The 23482-nt window shown below is 47.6% G+C and overlaps 1 protein-coding gene across 1 annotated transcript in view; it reads left to right on the top strand.

Moving 5' to 3' along the window:
* Positions 1 to 1017: 1017 nt before the first annotated feature.
* The window catches only part of SLC25A22 (solute carrier family 25 member 22), an 83138-nt gene continuing 60673 nt past the window's right edge, over positions 1018 to 23482 (top strand). The window contains exon 1 of the mRNA XM_032804124.2: positions 1018 to 1105. The gene's annotated coding sequence lies outside the window, so the exon portion shown is untranslated. The remainder of the gene's footprint in view (positions 1106 to 23482) is intronic.

The raw sequence follows: 23482 nt of genomic DNA, 5'->3' as shown, positions 1-23482 counted from the left end.
GGGCATATGTGCGAGACTCTGTCCCTCTTGCTAGCTATCTCCAGCACCAAGGGGAAGGGTGTTTCTAGGGCAGACCCGGCTCTTGCGGTGTGTCAGGGTTGAGTGCAGCCTTGCTGCTGAATCTGTGCCCTGCCGGTGGGAGGTCTGCAGGGTGACCCCCCATTTCTGTGGAGCTAGTGGCTTATGCTCCCCATTGCTGTGCCCACCTTGCAGGGGCTGTATTTATTCACATGGACAGTCAGTGCAAGTTCTCCTTATGTAGTATGTGGCTGCAAGTAGAGCCGAGTGACATTTTTGGAACAAAACTAGTTTTTTGGGGGGGAAAATGCAGACTGGGTGATCGCCAAATGTTTTGCAAACTTGTGTCAAGAGTGCCACATTGTTTCACATGGAGATCTTTGAAACAATGTTTTTTATCTAATTTTTATTTTAAAATAAAAAACATTGAAAACGACAAAAATCAAAGCACAGTGTTTTGTTGGGCCTGATGCACAAATTTCCTCTCCCGACTTTTTAGAACGGCCAGCGAACCGAAAAATCCATGATTGACCAAACCCTAGGGATAAGTGCTCTGCTCCTCTGAAATTCAGGCTCCATAGCTTGAGCCTAGGCTCCTGGGCCGTTCAGTAGCCTTGTTTGTTTATAAATTCCCTTCCCTTTGCAATGAACATTTCTGTCAAAGGCATTGCAGAAAAGGAAGATGATTTCCCCTTTTCCCGGAAAGGCAGCTCTTGCATAGCAAGGACCATGTGCCGGGGGGGAGCTCTAACCTCATCCCTGATGCCCGCAGGTGGCGTTAGCAGTCTCGTGCTATTGCAGCAGCAGCAATGCACCCATGGTGGGTGTGTGTGTTAGTCATGGAGACTTTCTACTGACGTGGACGATTTCACGTGAAACCTCCTGCTGGGGACTAGAACAGAGGAAGCTTGTAGCTCTGCAAAGCGGCCAAAGGGGGCGGAGGCGAGCTGCCTTGTGGGGCTGGGAAAGGAACCGCGCAGACATCCTGCCTTGCGCCAGTTAAAGGGAAAGCCAGTGAGAGGGACACAGGGAGGCTGCTGCTTCCCCATCCCAGGCAGAAGCAGAACAGCGGCTCGCGGGGAGCCCGGTAAGTGCCACTGAACGCCCTTCCCCACGGCTCCGCAGCCTCCCCAGGGGAGGGATGTGGGAGGCTCATGCCCGTCCTGTTTCCAGCCTCCCCTTCGCCAGCGCTGGGACCCTTCGCCTGGGGGAGCACCGCGGTGAATGCTGTGCAAATGCACTAGGGTTTGCGAGTGCCTCTTCGCTGTGCATTGGCTTGCAGCCGGGTAGGGATTAGGCTGCCACTGTGTATGTGTCTCCTTTCTCCCTCTGTAATGCAGAGACAAACAGTGGGCTTACATGCTATTCGCTGCAGTGAACTCCTCTACTGCTACGAGGTGGGGGCATAATCTCCGCCAGCTCCACTCGAGGTACTCCCCCCCCCCCAGTTTGTTGCATTATACCCCCTTTTTGTAAATGTTTCTTGCTTTACCGTGGACTGCATCTCAACCTGCCTGCTCCAGGGCTGCAGCATTTCCAGCGAGGAGGAGGTGTCACTGGGACCCGTCCACTTCCCCTAGTCTGTGTGGCTCACCCATGGTGTACTGGAAAGTTGGGCACATTCCTGTTGCTGCTTCTTTCCAAAACTGCTTCCCCTCCCTGCACCAGCAAGAGATAAGAGGGAACCAATGAGTTGAGCATTGCATGTTCCAAAACCTGATTTATTGCATTGTTCCTGTAGTTTTGCACTCAGGAGGTGTCTGGAAGGTACCCAGTGGTTGTGGCAGGGACTGTGAGGTAAGACTCTGGGTTTCTGTTACTGGATGTGACACTGACTTGTCTGTGATCTTGGATGAGTCATTTCACTTCCCGGGGCCTCAAGTCCCCCATCAGTGAACTGGGAATGACTAATTTATGGTCTGATCTATCTCAGCTGTGTGGTGATGAAGCTTAATTAATGAATGTTTGTAAGTCTCTCTATGGACTGATGGAAAAATGCAGGAAGTAGATGTTGGTTTCTTCTGACTTCTACAACATTAAGACTGTGGCTGTGTGTGTGTCATTATATTAAACCAAACTTTCCAAAGCACCCAGCCTTTCTCAATCAAGATTTCTTACCTTTTTAATTCATACTTCCTGACAGTCTGCTGGAGTCTAGCAAACTTCAGGGTAGAGTGCAAGGTGCATTTACTTGGTTTATCTTTTATTTATGTGTTTGTTTTAAATTCCCCAGTGGATAGAAGCCCTGGTCTGGGACTCAGGACACTTGGGTTCTGTTCTCTTCTACTGACCTGCTGTGTGTCCTTGGGTGAGTTGCTTCATTCTCGGTGCCTGTTTCCCCTCCTGTCCGTTCTCTTCCCTTGGCCATTTAGAGTGTAAGCTATTTGTTGCAGGGGTAATCTCTTACTAAGGTGTGTATTTGTGCAGCCCCTTGCACAAAGGTGCATCAATCTCTGAGCCACTACTGCCTCAGTCTAGCTGGTGCTGTCATACAAATAATAGCATGGTGGTAGCTGCTATTTCAGGCTGCAATGGCAATGATTCTGATCGATGTTACTCTCTGCAGATGGCTTTAAATAAAGCTAGCTGCAAACAGACACTCAATGGGTCATCAAAATAAAGTGGTAAATAACAGATCCCTCAGAATCTTATGTGAGAGGATTCTAACATTAGCTAGTTTCTCTAGACTTGCTGCCCATGGGGCTGGCTCAGCTGGGTAGCCTTGAAAGCAAGGCCATAGCAGACTCCTAACAAAAAGGTTATTCTAACCTATGCCCCAGAAAGTAAGTACAAGTCTTTAATCAGGAATTGCCTCCCTTGACAGTTGCCTCACACTGAAGTTCTTATCTTCAGGATTTCAGCCATGCATTATTTTATTTGGATTATAATCCAACCCTGTAAATCATGCTATCTCTTATCACTATGTGTGGGCCAGTTTGTTTTACAGTGGGACTTAAGAGTAAGGCTGCTTATGTGGAGAATCACAATGATTCCATTTTTTGCAGGGGGAGGTAAAACATGGATCAAATCCAGACTTTAGAAGAATTACAGTATGGGAGTATTGTCCAGTAATGTCAATGGTCAATTTTTAGATCTAGCAACCTTCTTATTATCCTATCAAGACACCAGAGACCTAGTCAGATTTCCTGTCACTATCCCGTGAGGGATATATACAGTGTTTGGTTAACCGATCAGTATAAATGATAATCTGTCAGGCCCATTCGCTTCCCTTACTGCTCTTCTCATACATTTGAGTATTGGCAATGGATAACATTTGCATGATTTCCTGGTCAGCGCAAAGGACTTGGAGCTTGTGAGCATGGAAATAGGTCCCAGCTCTTGTTTTGTCTGATCCCATATTCTAGATTTCTATCTATGCAATGATACCTTGGCATGGGTCATAGCTAGAGAGAGACTTGAGGTAAATGTTTTGATTTTATACGTCCTCAAAGTTTGGGAGCTGGTTGGGTCTGGGGCTTTGGTTCACACTCATCTCTAAGGAGAGCTTCGCTGATCTCTAGTGCACTAGGGTACAAGCCTCATATTTCACATGCATGTACAATAACTCTCTTGCATAACATCTGTCATGCTGAATATTGTGAAATACTTCAAAGGGAGGCCAAGCAGAGGGGGAGCTTTCTGGAGTTGGGGCAGCAGAAGAGAAAGCAGAGAGGGGAAATGTGCAGAGCTGGAGTGGAGTGAAAGATGAGAGCTGACACCTGAAAATAAGTGGTCAACACTTCCTTGCTGGAGTGATGCTTAGGATGGGGTACAGTGCTTACTACATGGAATAGTCTTGCTGGGGTGTGTCTCCTGGCTATACAAAGAATTTAAAATAGATAATTTATTAAAATCTCAGAAGTATCAAGGGATCATCTTTTCACTGCAACCAAATAACCCCAAGGAACTGGAGAGGTCCCACAGAGAGGGAGTGACCAATCGATAACCCACTCTTGGGAGAGTGCATCCAGGTGTTATACAACATCCCTGTATATCCCCCTCATCCTTGCCCAGCGACAGGGGATGACGCTGTGCAAGCCTGAGAATCTGGCTCTACAGCTCAAGTTGTAAAGCCCAAAGCCTGAGTCTTTGGAATTCCCAGTTTCAATACGTGCGTTGTCCCAGATGGCGGCCATCTTGCAGACTTGGCTGCATCTTCAGTGGGCTGAGAGCCCAACCCAGACTTCATCCCGTAGAACTAGCTGAAGACACACAATCTCTCTCTATTCTGGGATAATTACCAAGCGCGTGGCAACTGTGGAGAAGTTGGATATTTTGGTGAGGCAGCTGTGATGAGAGGGAGGTGGCTCCAACTGCCTTGGCAAAGAGAAGATCTATTCACATCTACTGGACCTGAGTGGACTGTGCTCCCCTAAGCAAACTGGTGAGGTTTTCTGAGGAACCCTCCAGGCTGGCTCTCACTTTAGCTAAACAGTGCTTCCTTTTCTGGGTCCTCTGGCTCAAATGGGCCTCACCCACTGGGTTACCTTGGGAAAGACCAGACTCAAGAGGCTCCACTTCAGCACCTCTCCACCCTTTTTCCTTCAGACAGCTCCCCATACCGCATTACCCAACTGCCATTATCTGGACATCACTCCATTCATCTCTCTTTAGAATGCCTCAGGTGCTGTTTAACCAGCATGGCAGAGGGAAAGAATGTTAACTACAATTGTTCCTCACCTCCCTTTTCACTGCAGACTTTTAGTGCATTCCCTTGCTTTCCACTCTTTCTTACACTGGCTACATGGGAAGAGAATACAGTGGTTGCTGCAGAAATTCCTTCAGCTCAGTATCTGCAGCGGGACTATGATTTATAAGCTGCAAGACCTGCCAAGGTGTAGTAATAGGTTTAAATATAACTAGACCTACGGCCTCCTTTTCAGTTGACGCTCTGAATTTTGGTGCCATATGGGGACCTGTCTGACCACTGGTCTAAATTAGAGCAGTCATAGGGCTACTCCAGCTCTGTGCTCTGGATAGTCTTTTTCTTAGAACAATGTGTCCTGGCCACACCCCCAGCATATTTTTTATCTCCTGTCTGTGTCTAGGGTGTCTAGGAACAGGGTTAGTGCAGAACCCTTCCACTAACTCCTCAGTGCCCAGGGAGGCCCTCTGCACTGGATGTATTTTCAGTGGGCTGTTAGCACCCACTTTAAGGTCCCTCATGTATGCTGCCAGAGTGGCATGAAAGGTCATTAGCATAACTGTGAGTCAGGCCCCTCCGATGTGTAAAGTCAGAGGCCTATGTTTGTGAAGAGAGAAATTCAAAATATTTTGTGAGGTTGTCCCAAGCTGTGGAGATAATATGTAACAAGCTCTGGTTTGGAATGCTCAGGGCTGGCCGAACTCTCTAGTGAGCACACTTAATATATTGTATATATGTTACTGCAGAACATAAGTCTGTTCAGAATGATTGCCATTATTTCTCTTTCTCTGGACCACTTCATCAGAGACAGACACAGCCTCTCAAGGACCTACCCCCACTCCCAGTTGCCTCTCTGAAAACTTTCCCTGGGAAATGGCTCTGCCCACCACTGGTGTTCCATAGATAGGGAGAAAGATCCTCAGCTGGTGTAAATAGGCATGATTCTGGGGAGTCAGTTGAGCAACTCCTGTTTGCACCACTGACGATCTGATCCATAGTGTGAGAACCATTAATCTATATTAAAGTACAAATAGAAATCCAAACAGTATGCAAAGAGAATATTCATTTGATGATCGGGAACTTCCAGATTTTGAGTGCCTAATGTTACAATTGCCTATGTAACCTTAATTCTACCTCCTTGTACATAACCATTATGGCAGACTTTAATTATTGAGGAATAGCATATTGTATGTCAGATGCTTTTCCTTCTATAACTGTATATAAGATGCTGTGTATGCATGTAACATTTTTCATTTCTCTTATAACTGCGTTAACATTGATAAAAGGGAGGACCCATGTATTATACTAAGCTGTGGCAGCCCACTTTTCTTAGGTGCACTTCAGAGAATGGGGCAATTAACTGCCAAACTAACTTAGCTGGTCACATCTGCACAATGTTTTCTTAGGTGTAGTGTAGGTGCTCAGATACCAAGGTGATACTGACCTTCTGAAAGATTGCCGACCCCTGATCTATCTCAAGATTTGTAGAAGTGCTGTGCCGAGTCTTCATTTATTCACTCTAATTTAAGGTTTCGTGTGCCGGTAATACATTTTAACATTTTTCAGAAGGTCTCTCTCTATAAGTCAATATTACATAACTAAACTAGTGTTGTATGTAAAATAAACAAGGTTTTCAAAATGTTTAAGAAGCTTCATTTAAAATTAAATTAAAATGCTAATTTTATGCTGCTGGCCTGCTGAGCCTGCTGCTGGTCTGGGGTTCTGTTCACCTAGGCCGGCAGCGGGCTGAGCGGGACCGGTGGCCAGGACCCCAGCTGGCAAGGGGCTGGCAGCCAGAACCCCAGACCAGCGGTGGGCTGAGCAGACCGGCGGCGGATCTGGGGTTCCATCTGCTGGCTCCTGCCAGCCAGGGTCCCGGCTGCTGGCCCCGCTCAGCCCGCTGCCAGTCTGGGGTCCCGGCCCTGCCCACATAGAAGGTAGGTACTCATTCTCCCTGATTCTGGCCCATTCTCTTCCTTTCTCTCTGCACTGAGCACAAGGCTGGGGGTGAAGGGTCTGGCTAGGAGCTGGAATGAGGGAGGGGGCTCAGGGTTGGGGCAGGAGGTTTGGATGTGGAGCGCTTATTCAGGCAGCTCCCATTTGGTGCGAGGGGAGCAGGTGGGAATGTGGGGGGCACGGGAGCGTGCAGGAGCTCCCGTTTGGTGCTCAGGGTGGGGATGGTGGGGGGTGCCAGAGTCAGGGCTGGGGTTGGGGGTGGGGAACAGGGATCAGGGCAGAGTGCTAGGGGGGTGGGCTGGGATCAGGGCGGTGGTGGTCCCAGCACCCTGCCCTGAGCGGCTCACAGCAGGGGGCTGGAGGGATATGCCCTGATTCCACCCTCCTTTCCCAAGGCCCCGCTCCTCCCTCTTCTCCACCTCCTTCCCGGTCTGAGCAGCAAGGGCGCTGGCGCTGCTCTTCTCCACTCCTTCGGAAGGGCCATTGTTGGGAGGGAGAGGAGGCAGGGCATGACACAGCATGCTGGGGGAAGAGGGAGCTTGTCTGCCGATGGAGCCTGCCCTACAGCAGCAACCGATAGGACCAAGCTTCTGCCCCCTGCCCCTGCCAGAGAGAGTGGTGGGTGACGGGTGGAGAAGAGCGGGCTGGGCCGGGCAGGATTTTTAATGGCACGCTGCTGCCTGCCAGGGTCCCGACTGTCGGCCCCGGTCAGCCCGCTGCCAGGGCCAGCGGCAGCCGCAGCGTGGTATTAAAAATCGGCTTTCATGCTGTCTTTGGCATGTGTGCCATAGGTTGCCGACCTCTGATATAGATGGTACCAAGGCATTTACCTGGAAAGCTAAATGAGCTGCAAATGTCAGCCTATGTATGGCAGCATATTTTTCTTTTGTTGTTCTATTATCACTTTGTGTTGTGTGCTTAGTATGTAGCATGTTGTGTGTCAGTATGGCTTTCTGTGTTTGGTTGTTTTTGTTTTTTTTTTTTTTTTTTTTTTCCTCTCATGTAAATAACTTTCAAGGACTCTCTCTGGCCTATCTGGGGTAAGACCAATTGGTGCAAATGGGAACTTTGCCTGTCCGAACTGGTGCAGCTATACTGCTGGTTGTCATCAGGGTAAATACCCAGTGTAGACAAGACCAAAACTTGTTTCCTCCTAAACTCTACATTCTGCAGGATGAAGTTATCCTGTGCTTGGGTTTTCCTGTATGGCTGTATCCTACAGAAGTCATAAGCCCTCAAGGAAGGGAATTGTAGTGAGATTCACCACTGCTGTCGTCATCCAACCTAGCTGTGAATTTCCATAGGTACCAGAAAGTAAGAATCTAATAATGCACAAAATATTTAGCTGGAGGAGGAATGAGGCAGGGTGTGAAAGAGCGCAAGCGTATCCGATTCCACATCACTCTCTGAAAAGCTTTAAAGAGACCATCAATAATTAGTGAGCCCTACTGGTTTCCTGGAGACATTAAGTAATGGAATAATTCAAGCTCCTCTTGTTTCAGTGATGCCTGTAGCTCTGAAAACTCATTCTCTGGCCTCTCCTTCAGTGTGAGTCCAATCTTCAGCTGATGTGAATGTTCTTTGTGTGTTGTGGGTGTTCTTTTCCCCTGCCCCCTAAGTTGTGTGGCATGTCTCACTCTGTCCTGTCACAGTCTGTCCCAGTTTATTGCTGAGATACTCAACGTTCAGGTTCTCAGTTGCTGCCATGACAGAAGGGTGGGCTGAATGTTTCATGGTGGGTGGTTAGGACTTGCATGCACAGTTCCTAGTTATCACTAATGGTAGCCCGTAGCTCTCCCTGCTACAGTCTGAAAAAATATATATGCATAGTGGAGTTGATGCCGCAGGGGTCTGGTAATAAGCCGCAGACTTTCATCTCTGCATCATGATTTCAAATCTAGGCCAGGTCATTAGTGATCAAGAGTTGCTTTGGATGTCAGATGTTAAATGAGTTTGCTAGTCTCACTCCACTTCACCTACTGAAAGCATCATGGCCTTAGCTGGCTCTGTTATTGGCCACCTCAACAGAGGTGAAGGACTGAATGGGCCAGGAGACAGATCTCCCTTGTGCAGGAGGGATACCAGGTCAGAGCTGAGGCACTTTGGCAGGCAGTGTGCATTTCCTTGCAGTGCTGCTGCTTGTGATTGGTCTGTGGGTAAACCAGAGGACTGCAGTCTGCAAGGCTGGGTTCTGTGTGGCCCCTCTGTCATCTGGGGAGGAGGGGCTTCCATTGTTTAGGTGGGCTTCACCCACTACCCCACTACTCCAAGTCTTCAAATAGGCTGGGATCTTTTACTTGCGCTGCATGCTAATAAAAATAACATGGTAGCACTTCATAAATAACACTGATTTGCACAAACCCAGAAAACCTAACTACGAATATGTAGCTTTGCTCTGCCCTGGGCTCCCATCACTCACCAGCATAGAGGCAAATCTCTTTGTTCAGGTTACTTAAAGGCAGAGATAAAATTGAATTGCTTGGCTTCGCCAGGTAGCAAAACTGTGTGTGCTGCAGCTTTAACTTTGCAACATCACCCAAAATGAAACAATATGGATTCTAATTTTAAAGCTCTCACTGTCAGTGGCTTGGTTTCTCCTTTGGGCAACTTCCCTTTACATAGCTGCAAATATTAAACTCTTGAAATACATACTTACTTTTTTCCCATGACAGCTCTTCTGCAGCGATTATTGCTTGAGAAGGGGTGTGCATGCTGGAATGCATGTTTATTCTTCGACTTTGTGTCAGAGGAGATGTGAATGATTTTTTAAAAAAAATGGTGCTATTGAGGTCTCAGATTAGAGCAGCCCAATGCAGTCTCTTTGTAGGGGGGGACAGCAATGCAATTTGATGTTTGTTTCATTTAAAACCTTTTATACTGTAATTAGCTCCTGCCCTTGTTTTCCACTGCTTGGTGCTGTTGTCCCTATAATGAAGTTGAATGACCTCATGCTTTCAGGCCTTCCTGTGCCAACGTTCTGCCATTGCTGTCTGTCAGCCTGTGATTTCCTGGCCCAAATCTCCCTCTTCCCTAGGTGTGAACAATTTACCATGTGCTTTCTAGTCAGAGGCCTACAGGAAAGAAAAGAGGGTTTGGTACCAACCAGGTTCAGGAGCAGTGACCTGCTGGAAGCCCATCCCTCTGCCTCTCCAACTGTTGAGATCCTTGTTAGTGATCAAATTCAACAAAACACTAAAGCGTGTGCTTAAGTCCAATCAGTCTGTTCTTTGCTGTACTGTGTTTAGATATGCTCTGGGCATTATTACTCTTTGCATTGCAGTGTCACCGGGGGGCCTCAACCAAGACCTGAGCCCCATTGTGCAAGGGGCTGTACATATACTTAGTGAGCAACAATTTCTCTGCTCCAAAGAGCTTACAGTCTAAATAGATGATATAGACAGAGGGTGGGAGAAATGAAGGATTATCCTCCTTGTTTATAGATGGGGGAACCAAGGCACGCAGAAATTTGCTCAAGGTCATAAAGGAAGTTTGTCAGCGCCAGGAATCGAACTCAGATTTCCAAAATCCCAGTCCACTGGCTTAACAGCAAGACTGTTTCCTGCCTGAAAAGGAGGTGCCCAGTTAATTTAAGCCCTTGCTCCATGTTATCTGGCTGCTGTTGGAGGAGAGCAGCCCCCTCTCCTTTCCTTTCTCCTCCCCCCTACCCCACCTGCACTGCATAAGGAAGAAAATTTCTGTTTAAAGAGAGCTTTAATCTTGCCACAGTGGCTAATGTAGGATCACCTGAGGAAGTTTCCTACTTGTGCCTGGTAGTGGGTAGATTTTTTTCAAGCCTTGGACACACGCGCATTCTGCATCCCACCCTGGGATACAGAGGCCATCTCTTGCTGCTGCCACGTTCCTCTCCTTCTGACGTTTCATACAAGACGCCTGCACTCACTGCATGCAGTGGCAATACAGTCTCTGCTCTTCCAGCTGGGTGAGGCCACTTTAGCTGCATTTTTGTTCTTCCCCTTCCAGGCAGATTTATTAGCTGTCTCTGAGGCACTGTGAACACGAAACTGTTACTTTTAGTTCCAGCTCCCAGACAAGTTCTGCTTTGCCTATAAACTAGCATGGAAAGGGGGGGTGGGGGGTGGAAAGCCTGATCTTGGCAGAAGGCAAATACAGGATCTTGTGAGTAACTCAATCTGTTTAAACAGCTGATTGTTTCTACTGTTATGGTGAAGGGAAGGGGAAAGTGAACTGTACAGTGAGTTCTCCGTTCTCGGGGAGGAAGAATGCCCACCTCTCATTTTGCAGATGGTGGGGTGGGGAGGGAAACTAAAGCACCAACATATTCAGTGGTGACATAGGAAATAAGCTCTAGCGAGCTGGGAATTGAACTCGGAGCTCCTGTGCACTAGTCCAGTGCCTTACCCACTAGTTCATCCTTCCTCTTTGGGTTCAAAAAGGGGCTCCTGGCAAGCCAGGCCATAACGTGGGGCTGTACATTTGTGCCTAATAGCTGATGGCATGGTCCAAGCCCATGGTTTGGTCCAACTTGTGTGAACTGGGCCAAGTCATGTTAGAAATTGTTTTGGAGCCAGCCCCCGATGCATACCCCCCTTCCCCTTTTAAGGCATGGTTCTAATTTTTGGGGGGATTGGTCTTTAGGTGCTAGCCAAACAGTATCTACAACATGGTTCATTAAAGACCATATCTGAAGAGCACTGTCACACGTGGCTACTGTATCAATGTAGCTGGGGTCTTGGTGTGGTTTTCTTTACCAAGGCTGTTGGGAGGGGAGACAGAACCTGCTCAGAGACTCACTGATGTCAGTGGAAAGATGTATTTGTTCAGGCCCCCCAGGGAGCTTTTCACTTCGAGTTGTCTGGTTTCAGTCCAGCTCAGGGCATTAACAACTGGAGTTGGTTACTGCGCAGCAGGAGTTTGGGGGCCGGTGTGAAGCAAGAAGGCCCACCGGCCCACTAGCATGCCAATTGTGGCTGGCACATGTGGGCACTCTTACAGAGCAGGCAAGGATTGAAAGGGGGAACGGAGCCTGAGTAGCCCTCCTTCCCCTAGAGCAGGTGGTATAAGCAGGGCCTGGCGAAGGCATTACTGCTGTCTGTCGCATACTTATTCTGTGGCAGAAGAGATTTCAGACACCTCCGTTAATCTGGCTCCTTTCACTTGTCCAATGGCCAGTGCAACCGGGCTACTGACAAAGGAGGAGGTAACATGCCAGGTACGGAGCCACCTGGAGAAATGTGCCCTGTCTAAGAAACATGCCCCGGGATGGCTTGGTGTCTCACGAGATATGGTAAAATTCCTGGCAATGTATAAAATCAGGGTTCAAACACTACTGTGCCATGAAAGACACTGGCAAGGTGGTTAGCACCCTTGTGCCAGGGCAGTGAAAAATCTCGCGTCTCACCCATATGATGGTCTGTCTCTCTCCCCGTCCCCCCTTCTCTCCCCCCCAGTGTATACAGTAGGTGCTAGCTTGAAAAATGTCTTGCGTATTTCACTACTGTATTCTCGGAGTCTTTCAAGTGCACGCTCTGCACAGTCTACAGTGGGAAACTTATATGCACAGAACAGGGGAAACTGTACTCTTCCAGATGAGGAAGTGAACCAGAGGTAGAGGAAGTCTGGCACACTGCACAAAATGGTCATTGAAGCACACTGGGAATGGGGTAGAAAGAGCAGGTGCAACAGTGCAGCTGTAGTGCCATCACTTTCAATCTTGGATACTTGTAATGAAGCCCATTTCTTTAGCATCTGAGCCCCGCACAATGTATTTATCCGCCCAGCACCCCTGTGAGGTAGGGAACTGCTGTTGCCCTTCCATGCGATGGGGGTAACTAAGGCTCAGAGAGGTTAAGTGACTTGCCTAAGGTCACACAGGAAGTCTAGGGTGGAACAGAGACTTGTACCTGGGTCTCTGAAGTCTCAGGCTAGTGCCCTAATCACTGGACTGTCCTGCCTTTCTACCTTCAATCTACAATAGTGCTGCAGCCCTGCAGAGTGGCTTGACGTAAGCTGTGATGGGGGAAGCCTGGCTCCAAGCACATGCAGTTGCAGTGGTGCCAGTACTTGTGCATTATTGCAAGCACACTTGTGTGTGGCCGTGGCAATAATAAGCTGTTTAAAATTTCCTACTGTTGCAGCTCCATTTGTGGGGGCGGTTGCAGTTTCAGGGTAACTGCACCTCTACCCATCTCCCTCCATGGTCCACTCCAGAAGTGCCTCATCAGGTCTACAGTCATCACCTGTTTCTGGGCAGGGACCCCCATCCTGCTCTCTTCTGAATGGATGTTTTAAGGCTGCACATCCCCCTGCCTTACACTGTGATATCCCAAGGAAGCCGTCTGCCTAACAGCCAGTGCCTGTGCTTTGCTTTCTCTCCGAGGGCTATGAATGGTGTATTGTCAGCAGGGCCAATTACCACACAGCTCTTTCTATGTAAGCACCTTTATGCTTAAGGTAAAAGCATTACAGAGAAAACAAACTGACTGATTTTAAACCTACCAGGAGCCACCCATCAGTTCTATGGGGCCCTAACAGGCCAAAGTCTTCCCAACCCTGCTCTAATGGCTGTCCCGCGCGCCCCCGCCCCCCACTCAGATAGAAGGGCCTGTCCATTTTGCTGGATCAGAAAGAAGGCTCTGAGTTACTTTAAAGGCAGACTTTTTATGCCAAAGATCCCCCCCGCCCCCCTTCCCTTTTTTTTTTGGTAGGTCTCTGGTTCAAATGGGGTTATTAATGTATGCAAACCACTCCTGGGAGGTATTTGCAACCTGACTGATGCACTTTCCACTGTTTTTGGTTACTTCAGGAGTTCGGGTCCCCCTCACCTCTGGAGCTGTGTACAATCCCCAGCTTACAGTGTTACATAAACTTAATGCAATATGGCCCCCAAACATGTGGCATGGGATCAGTGCTAGTGCAAACAGGACACTTGAAGTTTTGAACAGTATAGTCTGACCTTCCTTCTAGCAGAGCTAAATGATGCTTTGGTGGGAAGGGGAGTACGTGACAGTGCCTTGTCTGAACTAGAGTTTCCAGCACCAGTATCAATGTTGCAATTTATCTAGGTACTTGTATGGCCATCTGCTGGAGTAGTTGTGCCCCTCACAATTCATAGATTTTTCTCCTCACAACACCCCATTTTTACAAATAGGGAGCTGAGACAAGGTAGATGAAACAACTTGGCCAGAGTTGCAGAGGGGGTCTTCAACTGGGAATTGAATCTGGGTCTCCTGAGGTCCAGTACACTATCCAGTAACACCATCGTCCCCACCCCAGCCGTGGGAAAGCTTAAGAAAAGTAGTTTTGTCTCAATGTCTGATGAAGAGGAGGAATAGTCCTGTAGGACAAAGGATGGCCAGTTGAGGGTGGGGGTGAGGGTGGGACTTGGGACACCCTGGTTCAATTATTTGCTCTGCCACAGACTCCCTGTGTGACCTTGGGCAAATCACTTTAGGTGCCTAACTCCCATTGATGTCAGTGGGAGGTAGGTGCCTAAATACCTTTTGCAGATCTTGGTCTTCCAGTGTCTATAATCCCCATCTGTAAAACTGGGATAACCGCGTGGCCCTGCCTTACGGGTATTCTGAGGCTAATGCACTAAAGATGGTGAGGTGCTTAGATACTATAGTAAGGGTAGGCCAGGTAAGTACCTTAGGTCTGTTGCATTAAAGTGTGATCTCCCTTTTTGGTCATTTCACTTCCCTCTCCGGTTTTACATTGCTCCTCCAAAACAAACCTGTATCCTGCGTTTTAGAGACCAGGTAGGTAAGGTAATGACTTTTATTAGACCAGCTTCTGTTGGTGGAAGGGACAAGCTTTTGAGCTTCTCAGAGCTCTTCCTCAAATGCTCTATGAAGCTCAGTATCTTGACCCTTCCACCAACAGAAGTTGGTCTAATAAAAATCATTACCTCCCATTATTCAGTCTGTCTCCTATCCTGGGACCAACACAACTACAGCAACGTTGTAACCATCCTGCACGTTGCTCATAAGCTTCCTTTTCAACCCATTGGTGAAAAAGCTCTCAGCCTGTGTGCGTATGTAGCGAGCATTCTTGTTATCTTGTCTCATTCACTGGATCTAGCTGTTTTATGGGAGCATTTAAAATCAGTTATAAACCTGTGCCTGTGCAAAATTACACTGCATTGATCTGACCCTCGTTGGCTGGATAATCTATGGGATCAGTTGTCTTATCACTCGGTTTGCAGTCAGAAGTTTGCTTGACCCAAGTAGCTTTTGTCTTTCAGTGTAAGTTTTGTAAAAACCGTGGGATGGGGATGCACCAACCTCTTTCCCTCTTGTTCTTTGAATATAATTAAGAGTGCAACGGAAAGGGCTCTGATTCTACAGGGACAAATGCTGTAGATAAATAACCACAACCAGCCTCCAGCTCTAACCAAAGGAAGAAGTGATTTGCAGAAATATTTCAACAGATGGTCTGAATTTGGCTCTGGAAGAAAAGATGGTGCAGTGACTGCTGTGCCTGGTGTGTGGGCGTATGCATGAGCCAAGCTCTGCTCACTGCTGGCGATCCCTTTGCTATGTGGAAGACGTGGCATGGGATGTTTGTCCCCCTCTTGGGCTTGTATAGCCTTGAAGGGATGGGCATGCTTATTAGCAGCAGCAGTGCAAAGGCATCCTTGAGCTGCTCCTTCCAGACACCAGATCATGGTAATCCACAGTTTGGGGTAGACAGGGTTACACTTTGCAAGTATGTGCACAGCCTGCTCAGATGGGCATATGTGTACCCAGGCACCTTGATGTCACAACGTTCATCTGTCAGCTCAGTGCAGATGTGATACCTCCTACATATGGATTTGCTGATCCCAAAGGATCATTTAACCCAGACCTAAGGGTATTGTACATTCTGATCTGCTGGAAAGTCATAACAATTTTGTTAGTGTCACACACAGTTGTTAAAACTAGTGCCTAGAACTCTGAGCTGAGATCAGGGCCTTGTTGTGTCAGGTGCTGTACAAGCACATAGTAAGACAATCCCTGAAGCACTTGTCATGTAAATAGACATTGTGGGAGAAAGGAAGTATCAATATGCCCATTTTCCAGATGGGAAACTGAAGCAGAGAGGCCAAGTGATTTGCCAAAGGTCAGGAAGTCTGTGGCAGAGCGCCCAGTCTGTTTCCTTAACTGCGAGACCATCCTTACTCTATTGTTAACCCAGTTTTAATAGCGTGGTTATTGTAGGCCGGGTGGTGTAGAGCAGTGTTTCTCAATGAGTGGACCAGTGCTGGTCCCTGAGATCTCCCTGACACAGTTTTGGAAGGCAGCAAGTGGGTCGCTGTTATCAAAAAGGTTGAGAAACCCTGGTTTAGAGGCTACAGCACAGGGCTGGGAATTGAGAGAGCAGGGTTCTTGTGCAAGCTTTGAACAAGGGGATAACTTCGTAAAAACCCTTGAAGATTCTCAATGGTATGTGTAAATATGTGTATTATGCAGAACCTATTTATTGAGGATCAGCAATCATGTCATAGACAAATTATTCTGGATGTACCTGGGGGATGCGGGGTGGGGGGGGGGCATTGGCCAGTACATGTGTAATTTCACACATAATAATTGTCTCATCTGATTATTGATGTGTAAAATGTGTCCCACATCTACTTTCACTCAAAATATACATATACAAAATGTGCTTAAAGCAAGAAAAGATCCCATATCCAGGACTGTATGCGTGTTTTTGTTTGTCTGTAGTTTTTATCATATACTGGAAATAGCTAAACAGCTTGTCTGCTTTAAAGACCACCAAAGAGACTATTTCACAACGCAATGGATCACTTTATGCCAGAGAATTCAGAGTCAATTGGATTTGCGCTGTTGTAGTTGCCTTGGAAATGCCAGTGGTTGGCATAGCGATAGTATCCATAGGCTTCCCCTGTGTAACCACTAACCTCTTTAGGGAGGAAGTAACCAGTGCATCCCTGTTTGAAATGCACTTAGATAGGAGTCATTTTGTTGTGTTCCTAGGCAGCATCAGCAAATGGTGGAGATGGGAGGGGAACCGTGTGATTTGTGATGTTGGAGAGGAGCAGGTATGGCTTCTGTACCCATGAAACAAAGGGCTTGGTGGACTCAATAGACTCCTGTGCCATCCTGTATCCCCACCCCTACAGCTCTGTTCTCTGTTGAAGGGTAGAGCAGATGTGGCCCCTTCTGAGTGGCGAAGAACATTCAGACTGCCATATTGGATCAAACCAGTGCCCTATCAAGTCCAGTATTCCTCTCCATCAGTGGGGTGTGCCAGCTGTTTGAGAGAGGTGCGGTTCAGTGATGGGATAACCTGCTCTGTAGGGAAAGTTCCCTTCCAACACCCAATTGCTAGAAGCTGATGCCTGAGAGTTTTATACCCTTTCGAAACTCTTGGTTGAGTTTCCTTAACCCTTACTGGTTATACTCTGGATTCCCTTGTTAGCCATATAAAGGTCCAGTCCTTCTCTGAATGCTGCTGAGCTCTTGGCTTCAATGACATCTTGTGGCAGAGAGTTCTGCAGGCAAATCGTGTGTGTTGCTTTTCCAGAAGGACTGTTGGAGGCAGCTGTCCTTCTCTGCTGAACCCAGCAGTGGGAAATGCAGGCCCAATGGGCTGTCTCTGGATTTCCAATTAGAAGTCCTTTTATAGAGTCCAAGCTGTGCTCCACCACACCAGAATTAGTATTACATCTTCAGCTGGTTTCAGAGTGGTAGCTGTGTTTAGTCTGTATCAGCAAAAACAACGAGGCGTTCTTGTGGCACCTTAGAGACTAACAGCTGGAGTTATTTATATCCTGTGGCAGGCAGCACTGCTTTCTATATGGCTGTTCTCATGCTTACTACAAGCACTTCCTCTAATATGAAAAATTTAATAAAAATCTGGCCTTAGTTGCATCAAATAACTTTTTCCCTTCAGATTTCTTTATATTTAGCTCATAATGAGCCTCCCCACCCCCCAGAAGAAAATGTTCCTTTTTTCTTGATGCGGAAAGCAAGTACTAGGTTCAAAAGGCCTTCCTGCCTCAGGGCTTGTCTACACTTAAAATGCTGCAGTGATGCCTCTTTAGTGCTTCAGTGAAGAGACCGTCTACGCTGACTGGAGGGGGTCTCTCTTCTGCAAGGCACTCCGCCTCCCACAGGGAGGTAGGCTAGGACAATGGAAGAATTCTCCTAGCACTGTCTGCGCTGGGGGGTTAGGTCAGTTTAACTGCATCGCTCAGGAGTGTGGATTTTTCACACCCCTGAGCAATGTTGTTACACAGACGTAATTTCCTAATATAGACCAAGCCTCAGTCTCTCTCACTTGGGGGTACTGTATTGACTTCAGTGGGCCGTAGAACAAGCCCTCACTTTGGAAAGCAGATCATGCAAACTAAGGCTGCCTCCTCAGGCAGTTGTGAAAAAATACTCCTCCCCCCCCGTCCCGCTTCTGTCTCTTTGTTGGAAGGAATGAGGGAAATCTTGGGGAGGCTGTTTCTCTCTTCCTCATGAGATGAGGTAGGAGACTGTGTTGCTTTTGTTCCCCCTCCCCATGTGTATAGTGTTTTCCCTCTTAGGAATTACCTCCCTCACCTGGAGCTGTATGCTGATATAGCTATGCTGGTGCAGTTACACCTCTCTCAACTCCCCAGGTTGACACTCCTATTCCAGAATAAAGGTGGCTTTTTCCAGTTTAGCGCATAGGGCTTCCAAAGCGACATAAGCTAAACCAGGAAAAAAGTCCTCTTCGGCTAGAGTGAGTGTCTACATGGGAAGTGATATCAGTATAAGATAAACCAGAATAACCACCTATGTAGACAAGCCTTTAATTACACTGTGCAAGCTCCCTCTGATCACTAGGCCTCAAAGGGCTGCACTGTTTGAATGTTATGGGAAGACTTTGTTCTCCCAGAGAGTTTCAGTGTGGTGGCTGTTGTGTTAGTGTGTAAACCTAATCACACAACTCCGAAAGGCAGTTATTTTTAACAGGGCCTCTTTTCCCCACACCCTCCTTTCTGGAGAAGGCACCCTATAGATCTAGGGGGGCACCATTTGAGTCTAAGTGTTGTGTATGGCAAGGTCACAGGCAGGTGACTTCTGATGCACCTTCTGCGGGAGCAGAATGCAAAATGTTGTAGGCCCTATATAAACAATGGCTATTTTTCTTTCATATTTCTTGGCAAACAATAGTGGTTGTTTAAAAAAAAAAAAAACAAACAAAAAACAAAACACAAACAAAGAGCACCCCATATAAGTATTTAAGGTCAAAGGATGTCTCCCTACCAGATCTTAACTGCTTTAAGATTGGTTAAAACTAAGGGCTTGTCTACACTTGAAGTGCTACAGTAGCAGTGCTGTAGTGGTTCAGTGTAGATGCTCGCTAGAGCGATGGGAGAGGCTCTCCTGATGGGAGAGAGGAATTCTTCTGTCCGCCCAGTGCAGTCTACACCGGAGGTCGTCAACTTGACTACGTTGCTCAGGGGCATGGATCATGGGATGCAGCTGTGACCTTGCACGGCAATGGTAGGATTTTGCAAGGCAGGTCACAAACATAAAGGTGGTTGCCCTGTAAGTGCATGGTCACGCGTCCCCTCTCTAGCTTTCCAGGGAAGGTCATGTGGAGTCAGTACTGGCACTGCCTCTGTTCACGAATGTGCTGCGTCATACAAGTGCCAGTTCACAGCCTTGGAACTATCATGGTCTAGATAACAGTTAGTCCTGCCATGAGTGCAGAGGACTGGACTAGATGACCTCTTGAGATCCCTTGCAGTCCTATGATTCTGTGGTATTTTATGGGAGGGTAAATGTCAGCACCTTTTTTTTTTTTTTTTTTTTTTTTTTTTTTTAAGATGCTTTACGATTCCTGTGCTCTGTTCCTTCTCAAGAGCTGGTATGACTTTTTTCAGGCCTACGAAGCGTCAGTTCTGTGCATAACCAGGTGCCTGTGGCAGAGGAACAAAGTAGGCCAGGGGGGCTCTTACTCCATTCAGTCTCTCAGGCCCCTAGGGACCGTACAAACATGGGCATGCTTTGGAAGGTGCTCTGTGTATGCATTTCCTTGGAGGTGTGAAGAAATATGACAGTACTCAACAAATATAGCCCTGGTGTGAGCAGAGCTGTCAGAAACACTTCTCTAGTGATAGAGTTCAGGGATCTGCTACCTCTGTGTTAGAGAGAAGAGAGGCTGCTGGGATTGCCTGCTTTTCCTGCCAGGGGAGAAGGGGTGTCAGGCCTCTGCTCAGGAAATCCTGATCTGTTTTTCAAATCTAGAAGGCTAATAAAACAATTTAATCCCCTTCCCCACCTCCTTCAGATACCCATTCCCAGGTGGGCACGTGAACCGAGGTGGGAGATCCCCTCCCACCTGTTAAACAGTAGGGTTCAGTATAAGGCAGGAGTGGGAAAAAGATGGGCCTGATCTGGCCCATCTAACATTTCTGTCTGACCTGCCAGGCTCTCTGCCTGTCCCTCACGACCTCTGCGGTGCAGCAGGGCGCTCAGCCATGGCCCCACACCGCTCCTGGATGGTGGTGGTGGGGAGGCAGCTCTGCTTGCTGCTCCTCCCCCCCCCCAGCACTGTCCTCACAGCTCGCTGCGAGGGCAGTGCATGTGGGCGTGAGCAGTGCATGAAGACCTGCTGCCCTCCTCCAAGGGGCACTCAGAGATGTGCCAGCAGCTGGCTGCTTCTGGGAGTGGCATGGGGCTATGGTATGCATGCTTGCAGCAGCTTGCCTGAGCACCCCGCTGTGCCACTGGCCAGAAGTCACCTGTGGTAAGCACTTCCCAGCCAGAACCTGTACCTCACACCCCCTCCTGCACCGCAACCTCCTGCCCTGGGTCAGAACCCCCTCCTGCACCCAAACTCCCTCCAAGACCCTGCATCCTCTCCATTAATGTAGTAGAAATGTGCAGCCTGTGATGACTTACCAAAATTCGTGGAGTGGCCCCCCTGTGAAAATTATTGCCCACCCCTGGTATAAGGGATTGAGATCATTGATCAAGGTCAGTTACCCTCTGTGTCTGCATCAGCCCCCTTCCTTTCGTATGGTATCAAACCCCTGAGACTCAGACAGGTGATTGGCCGCTGGCTGCTCGATGTGGGACTCTGAGGTCTGCCCAAAGTAGTACTGCAGCTCATGGTGATGACCTCCTCTCCTCATGCAGTCCCCATTGCTGTATGTCTCCCAATGCCCCCTAGGATCCTCTCCCTTTCCCATCTGATGACATTGCCAGGCCTCTTGGTGCTTCTATTCCCCTCTCCTTCATACTGTTTAAAGGTGAAAGCGGACATGTCTGTGGCACTTCTGGGACCTGAGCGCATGTGAAGCGTTGAGTCTGTGTGTACCATGGCTGGGGAGTTGAGGGAAGAATAGTGATTTGAAATGGTTTTCGACTCCCTTCTATCCCTAAACTGCCAACAAAATGACCCCTCCCTCCCAAAAAACCCCCTGTACCCTGCGCAAAGTTTTGATGCTGAAAAGGGAGAAGAGCCAGAGACCCCATTCAGTGCACAAGGAATGTGGCTAAAACAACAGGAGTACTTGTGGCACCTTTAGAGACTAACAAATTTATTTGAATATAAGCTTTTCCTGTTGCTATTTCTTTATACATGGACAGTGCTCTGATACTGCAGCAGTATAAAACCCTAAGGTAGATGATAAACTGCTTTTGAGCTCCCTAGTTGGAGTGCATTAGAGAAGTGCAAGCTATTAGCATTATGCCGAACATCCACACACCCTGTTACGCTGATTGAAGATTAGAACTTGCCCCCAAATTGGTGGTGATTTAAAAAAAAAAAAAAAAAAAAAGCATGTAGGCTGCTGCTTCTCACCTCTGGGATGGGATTTTTGGAAGTGCCCAAATTATTTAGGAGCAGAAGGCCCATTGCCTTTCAAATCACTCTCTGGTAGACACCCGGGATGGGATTTCAGAGGTAAGGTTCCCCTAGGCTTTACTTAGATAGCTCTAGTTTATAGACATTGTCTAGGCTGGGATTAAAAGATGCAAGAGTTACCAAGTTAAATCAACCAGTTTAGCAGGTGCTGTTTAGACAAGACAAAACAACTATATATTAGAGTTTTGAAAGGCATTGGTTAGAGTGCACTAGATAACTTAATCTAATATCAGACCTTTAAATCCTAGTCTAGACAAGATTGTTTTACTTTTGTGCCATTCCTCGATACTACTCACAACTGGGTTTGTTCTGCCCTTTGCCTTGGGCACACGGGGATTGTTTTAATTAATATTATTTGTACATGCCTTATTAGGTCAGTAAAGTGCACACAAACGTGTGCCTTAGTAGCCAAGTTAAGCAGATCCTATTGCCTAATAATGATATCCTCTTCTCTGGTTGGCAGGAGTGCATGCCAGTTGTTCCTGCCAGATGTCTAGGTGGTGACTCAGGATCATCCAGTTTTGAAGTGGGATGTGTGTGTGTGTGTGTGTGTGTGTGTGTGTGAACAGAGCTCATAATTCTGGTGAAATACCAACGTGTGCAAGAGATAAAGCTTTATTGGGAATTTGTTGAATAACTAACTCACAAGATATGAATAACGCTTTCAATATATGTTAATAGACTTTTAAAGCCAGAAGGAACCAATCTGATCATCTAGTCCTCCTGCAGAACACAGATCACAGGGAGGAAAAAATAAAGAAATAGCGTTGATTTTAAAAACTTTGAAATAAAGAATTGACTCTTGAGCTGGCAGGGGAATGGACTAGCATGAATGATCTAATATATCTTTTTCCATCTCTGTTTACATGAGTCTGTATGCAAAGAATCATGGCCTCATTGGGCCCACAGTAAGGCCATGTGTATATTAGAAATGTTAGAGCCCTACAGGTGCCGCAGTGCAGCTGGGTAAACACTCACCACTGCAACGCAAGGGGTTCTTCCATCTCTGTAGCAAACCCACCTCTCTGAGAGGTTTTTTTCTTGACCTACCACTGTCTACACCAGGGCTTAGGCCAGCTTAACAACATTGCTCAGGAATGTAGATTTTTCACACCCCTGAGCAATGGAGCTGGATCGACCCAACTTTTTAGCATAGACCTGGCCTGAGTTGTCAAAGTTGCCGAGAGGGTGGGCAATTTAGTGGAGGAGTTGGCTCACCAGCATTTAGTAGTATAAGATAGGGTGAGGCAGAAAAAATGGAGACTCATCCCTTTTAGCCCCAAAGGAAAATAGAAGTGTGTTCGGTTGGGTCACATAGGGGAACATTGTTCTCTTCCACTGCAGTGGAAATCTCATCGGGGGGTGTGTGTATGGTGAGTGAGATGGCATTGCCTATGGTGGTGATCCTGTTGGAGAATGTCTGTTTGTGGGGATGGAGTGAAATGCCAGGTTTGGGACAAGGCAGGGAAAGATGGGTCCCAGAGATGTGGGTGAGGTTAACAGAAAGTATCGATCCCGCGTTCCTTTCTTTTGGTGCAGTGCTGCAGCAGAAGCTGAGTGTCAGAGCTCTTGCTGCCTGATTTGTAGCATTGGAATATTTGTAGTAATAGCAGAGACTTTCTGGCATTTAGTGCTGTCATTCAGCATCTGCCAGAAGGGATAACGTAGGGGGCAAAAGGTTTTTTTAAGAAGGAAAACAACTTAAAGCCTTATACCAGACTGTGATATTCCCTGGCTCTGGCCAACAGCCAGTAGGTGAGCTTCCTTTGTACAAACTCTCTCTGCAGGGCTCCTAGCTATCACAGTTCTGCTTGTGCCCCTCAACCCTGACCTGCACAATCCTCTGCCTGGGTCCCCTCCCACAGCTCTGCCAAAGCACCCCAACACTGATCTAAAGCACCCCCCAGCCATCCCATCCTGCCCCTCTCCACCAATGCACCCCAAGCCTGACCAGTAGCATGTACTGCTAGTCTAACCGTAATACTCTCCTGAGTCAAGGCTGCCAGTTGTGTGCCAGCAGGGCCTAAGATG

Source organism: Chelonoidis abingdonii, chromosome 4 (genome assembly GCF_003597395.2).
Source record: "Chelonoidis abingdonii isolate Lonesome George chromosome 4, CheloAbing_2.0, whole genome shotgun sequence".
Classification (NCBI taxonomy): Eukaryota; Metazoa; Chordata; order Testudines; family Testudinidae; genus Chelonoidis; species Chelonoidis abingdonii.
This window is presented reverse-complemented; position numbering and strand designations above follow the sequence as displayed.